The sequence below is a fragment of the Gobio gobio genome, assembly GCF_949357685.1.
Source record: "Gobio gobio genome assembly, chromosome: 18".
NCBI lineage: Eukaryota > Metazoa > Chordata > Actinopteri > Cypriniformes > Gobionidae > Gobio > Gobio gobio.
The window spans coordinates 46,669,784-46,675,864 of NC_137111.1; positions in this window are offsets into that span (position 1 = coordinate 46,669,784).

The following is a 6,081-nucleotide window of genomic DNA, read 5'->3' on the forward strand; positions in this document are numbered from 1 at the left end:
GCCCTCTACTGGTCATGCGTCAATTTGCATTTTTACCTCAGCCTGGGGCTTATTATTTAAATTTTGGTATGAAGAGGTCTTTACCATTGCACAAAAATATAACTTTTTTGTTATAAAAAAAATCTAAAAAAACCAAGCCCAGCCCAGGTGAGAAAAAGTAACGCAAAAGTAACGTAACACATTACTTTTCTTAAAAAGTAACTAATTAACTCAATTAATTACTTTTTAAGGGAGTAACGCAATATTGTAATGCTTTACTTTTCAAAGTAACTTTCCCCAACACTGCTTATGACTAATTCAACAAGGCTAACAAATGGAGAATAAGGACAAAATGTTCCCCCTAAAAATGCAAGCCCTGAAACTATGGTGCATTAAAATGCAAGCACTGTTAAAGGATTAAGCCAAACTTTCCACCGCACACGACAAGACGACAGCCGTTGGACCGGAAGTCATTCATTTCCAATATGCGGAAATTTCGGATCCGATTTGAGCTTCGGATGCATTGAAATATTTGAACTTCTGTGGCTAGACCGTATGCGACCGGTCGACCGGATGTGATGTATTATAATCAAAACTATGACCTACCAATATTTTAAAACTTTCTGTAAACACTATTTCTGTAAAATGCTGGTTATTAATGGCAGAAAAAAATCATTTTATAATTATTTAATCAATATTTAGATCTACCAAATCTACTGTTTTTATTGTAGATGTATTGAGGGTCATTTGTTTTGTGTGGATATATTCATACATGCATTACATTCATTCAAATCATTAATTGTATCATGTTGAATAAGCAGAGGGTAACAGCTGCTTCACGACCAGCAGGCGGCGCTGCTGAACTGCAGATCAATCTCAAACCCCTCAAATAACCTCCATAATAAAACCCTGTGAACCTCTCAGACAGGATTTTGGATCAGACCTCAGTGAGATGCACAGACACTAATATTACTATATACTAGATATATCAGGCATAACAGGTGAAGTGAATAACACTGATTGGGTCGGTGGGATATATTAGGCAGCAAGTGAACATTTTGTCCTCAAAGTTGATGAGTTAGAAGCAGGAAAAATGGGCAAGCGTAAGGATTTGAGCGAGTTTGACAAGGGCCAGATTGTGACGGGTCAGAGCATCTCCAAAACTGCAGCTCTTGTGGGGTGTGCCTGGTCTGCAGTGGTCAGTCTCTATCAAAAGTGGTCATGGTTAATGCTGGTTCTGATAGAAAGGGGTCAGAATACACAGAGCATCTCAGTTTGTTGTGTATGGGGCGGCACAGCCGCTGACCAGTGCCCATGCTGACCCCTGACCTCCGCCCAAAGCACCAACAGTGGCCCGTGAGCATCAGAACTGGACCACGGAGCAATAGAAGAAGGAGGCCTGGTCTGATGATCAGGTGTTCTTCTACATCTCGTGGATGGCCGGGTGTGTGTGTGGCTTACCTGGGGAACACATGGCACCAGGTGCATTATGGGAAGAAGGCGTGGCGGCGGAGGCAGTGATGCTTTGCGCAATGTTCTGCTGGGAAACCTTGGGTCCTCCATCCATGTGGATATGACTTTGACACGTCTCACCTACCTAAGCATTGTTGAGCCCATGTCCAGCCTCTCATGGAGACGGTTTTCCCTGTGGCTGTGGCTCTTTCAGCAGATAATGCGCCGCCACAAAGCACAAATGCTTCAGGAATGGTTTGAGGAGCACAACAACGAGTTTGAGGCGTTGACTTGGCCTCCAAATTCCCCAGATCTCAATCCAATCGAGCATCTGTGGGATGAGCTGAACAAACAAGTCCGATCCATGGAGGCCCCACCTCGCAACTTACAGGACTTAAAGGATCTGCTGCTAACATCTTGGTGCCAGATACCACAGCACACCTTCATGGGTCTAGAGGAGTCCATGCCTCGACGGGTCAGCAAAAGTGCGACCAACACAATATTAGGATAATGTTATGCCTGATCGGTGTATATGCATTGTGCCAAATGTAATCATTTGGCTGCCATTACATTTATAAATGTGGAATAATAATACAAATAGAATAGGTGCTTACGTGCCTTCAGTGCTTGGCCACTAATTGCACAATATATTTGACTAGAAAATGAGCTTCATTTGCATTGTATTGTTGGGTTCCGTTGTGTCACATCAGTAATTTACATATTTATGCTAATATACAGTAACGTGGAGAATGTAAAGCTTCCTGTGCAAACCCAGTGACTTAAATCACAATAATCGAGAGCAATTCTCTGTACTCATATTTGCTTGTCTGTGAGGTGTCAGCCGACAAACACTGATTTGAGTGCACATTTATGTATTTCTATTTTCTACATGTTGATTGCATAACAGTCATAGAAATCCTCTGAGCCTCTGTTATGTGTTCTTCCTTTACAAGCTCCTACATAAGTCAAACATATGTCACTGGAGGGTAAATATTGTGGCATTGTGTAATTGCAATATGCATAAAATCATCTCCGAGTCACGGGTTTGGTTTATTCTCTTCAGAACGGTTACAAAACAGCACAACCTCTCAAAGTGAAACCCCAAAGATTGCGGACGGAAGCCGCATGTTGTTGTTTTTTCAACCTTTTAAGAACATTTGAGCAATGATGCATTCACATTACATTTGCATATTAATGCATGTGATTATTATAGCAACGTCTAAGCACTTAACGCCAAAAAGAAAGTAAACGCAACTGAATACCATTGCTTTTTTAATATTGCCAACAGAATCAAAAATCATTGGAAACACATTGTTACACTCTAAAAAAAAAATGCTGGGTTAAAAATAACCCAAGTTGGGTTGAAAATGGACTAACCCAGCAATTGGGTTGTTTTAACCCAGCGGTTGGGTTAAATGTTTGCTTAAAACAACCCAATTGCTGGGTTAAAACAACATAATTGCTGGGTTAGTCCATTTTTTTAGAGTGTAATATGTAATATATCTATAGATTCAAGCACTTCAATTAAATCACAACACTATTTGACATAGAAGGGCCAGTTTTTGCATTTGCGTTGAAGCATCACGAACCTGTGGGTGAAGTTTGAGTGTCTGATGATGATCACATCCAGAGCTCCAGACCTCAGACGGCACTATTGATTTCCATTGTTCACAGTCAGAGAGCTGTCCATTATGTCTGAAAGCTCAAGAAGAAAATCAATGTCAAAGTGAGTTTCACAGGGACTGAGTGAGGAGGGTTAACAGCATTACTGTAACACAAAGGAACTGGCCCATAAAAGGTAAAGATATATGTAAAAAATGCCCATTAATTCAACAGTGCAAGTTTAGAAATATGAGGTCAAATCCAGATGTCTATAGACGTCTTTTTGCACATTGTGTTCTCAAAAATAAATAAATAAGCACACCCTACCCATGGTGACCCATACTTGGAACTTGTGCTCTGCATTTAACCCATCCAAGTGCATACAAACACCGTGAACCTGAGACTCGAACCTGCAACCTTTAGGTTACAAGTCCGACTCTCTAACCATTGGGCCACGACTGCCCTTGGACATCATTTAATGCTGGGTTGCACAGTCAGCTTTTTATTCTTGAGAGGCATTGATAATGGCATGCTTTGAACACAAGGGGGCAATGTTGATCCAGCGTTTAAAATCAACATCAGACCTGGGGTGGGAAATAGTGACCATGACATCAAGCAAATCAGTTTCAAAATTAGACATATATTTAAGTATATAATTTAGATTTCTCAGCAAACCCTGAATTTTAAAGTTAATACAGATACTGGTGTGTCCTCCAAACACAGTGAAGTCGATGGTCAAGCATTTCATTGAGTTTTACTTTTATAATTCTATAATGACAGACGTTCTTAAGGTGTTTATCAAATTCGGCGAGCCTGTGGTCAATTATTCCTTACATGGTCAGAATCCCGTGATCTGCCGTCATATTTACCTCTGAAGGCTTTAGAAGAGGTGATGGTAGAAATGGGCTCAGTGAGGCATTGCTCTGGTCTGAAGGTTGCAAATCAGCAAGACATGATGAACGATTGCAATCCAATGATTGTTCCAATGATCTGCCTTGAGGAAAAAGAAGTACATATTAAAGGTGCAGTGAAAACGATTACTGAGAAACACTGTTGATATTTGAAATCAGCAAAACAAACACCATACCCAAAAGTAGGGCTGCAAAATATACTGAAATTATCGAAATATCGCAAATGTACATTTCGCAAGGGCACGCAATATCTGAATGATTTTAATAGGCTACTTCAACATTGTGAAAATTTTACATTTTAGGTCGATGCATATATCAGAGAATAGACTGGGCACACGACTGTTACTTATGTGAAGTGCTTGATGTTAAAAAGAGTAATTAAACACAATAACTTGTGAAAAACAGCTCCTTGCAGTCTCGCGCTGTCTGACACACACACCGAAATCTGCGCACAAGCCGTTCTTTTTTACGTGTCTTTACACTTTTCTTTCGTGTTACACACTCGAACTGTCAAATACACACACAGTTCTGTCAAAATGGCTGTCTTGAGTATTCATGTAAACACAGTCGGTTATGATTTAAGTGAACGATATCAGTTGAGGAAAGAAACTGAATTTATACAGTAAACCTGCTAATCCAGTAAACCTGCTAATACTGTAAACCTGCTAATACAGTAAATCTGCTAATACTGTAAACCTACTAATACTGTAAACCTGCTAATACAGTAAATCTGCTAATACAGTAAACCTGTTAATACAGTAAACCTGCTAATACAGTAAACCTGCTAATCCAGTAAACCTGCTAATCCAGTAAACCTGCTAATACTGTAAACCTACTAATACTGTAAACCTGCTAATACAGTAAACCTGCTAATACGGTAAACCTGCTCATACGGTAAAACTGCTAATACAGTAAACCTGCTAATACAGTAAACCTGCTCATACAGTAAAACTGCTAATACAGTAAACCTGCTAATACAGTAAACCTGCTAATACTGTAAACCTGCTAATACAGTAAACCTGCTAATACAGTAAACCTGCTCATACAGTAAACCTGCTCATACAGTAAACCTGCTAATACTGTAAACCTGCTAATACAGTAAACCTGCTAATACTGTAAACCTGCTAATACAGTAAACCTGCTAATGCTGTAAACCTGCTCATACAGTAAACCTGCTAATACTGTAAACCTGCTCATACAGTAAACCTGCTAATATAGTAAACCTGCTAATACAGTAAACCTGCTAATACAGTAAACCTGCTCATACTGTAAACCTACTAATACTGTAAACCTGCTAATACAGTAAACCTGCTAATACAGTAAACCTGCTCATACAGTAAACCTGCTAATACAGTAAACCTGCTAATACTGTAAACCTGCTAATACTGTAAACCTGCTAATACTGTAAACCTGCTAATACAGTAAACCTGCTAATACTGTAAACCTGCTCATACAGTAAACCTGCTAATACTGTAAACCTGCTCATACAGTAAACCTGCTAATACAGTAAACCTGCTCATACAGTAAACCTGCTAATACAGTAAACCTGCTAATACTGCAAACCTGCTAATACAGTAAACCTGCTAATACTGTAAACCTGCTAATACAGTAAACCTGCTAATACTGTAAACCTGCTAATACAGTAAACCTGCTAATACTGTAAACCTGCTCATACAGTAAACTTGCTAATACTGTAAACCTGCTAATACAGTAAACCTGCTAATACAGTAAACCTGCTAATACAGTAAACCTGCTAATACTGTAAACCTGCTAATACTGTAAACCTGCTAATACTGTAAAACTGCTAATACAGTAAACCTGCTAATACTGCAAACCTGCTAATACAGTAAACCTGCTAATACTGTAAACCCTGCTAATACAGTAAACCTGCTAATACAGTAAACCTGCTAATACTGTAAACCTGCTAATACAGTAAACCTGCTAATACAGTAAACCTGCTCATACAGTAAACCTGCTAATACTGTAAACCTGCTCATACAGTAAACCTGCTAATACTGTAAACCTGCTAATACAGTAAACCTGCTAATACTGTAAACCTGCTCATACAGTAAACCTGCTTATACTGTAAACCTGCTAATAAAGTAAACCTGCTAATACTGTAAACCTGCTCATACAG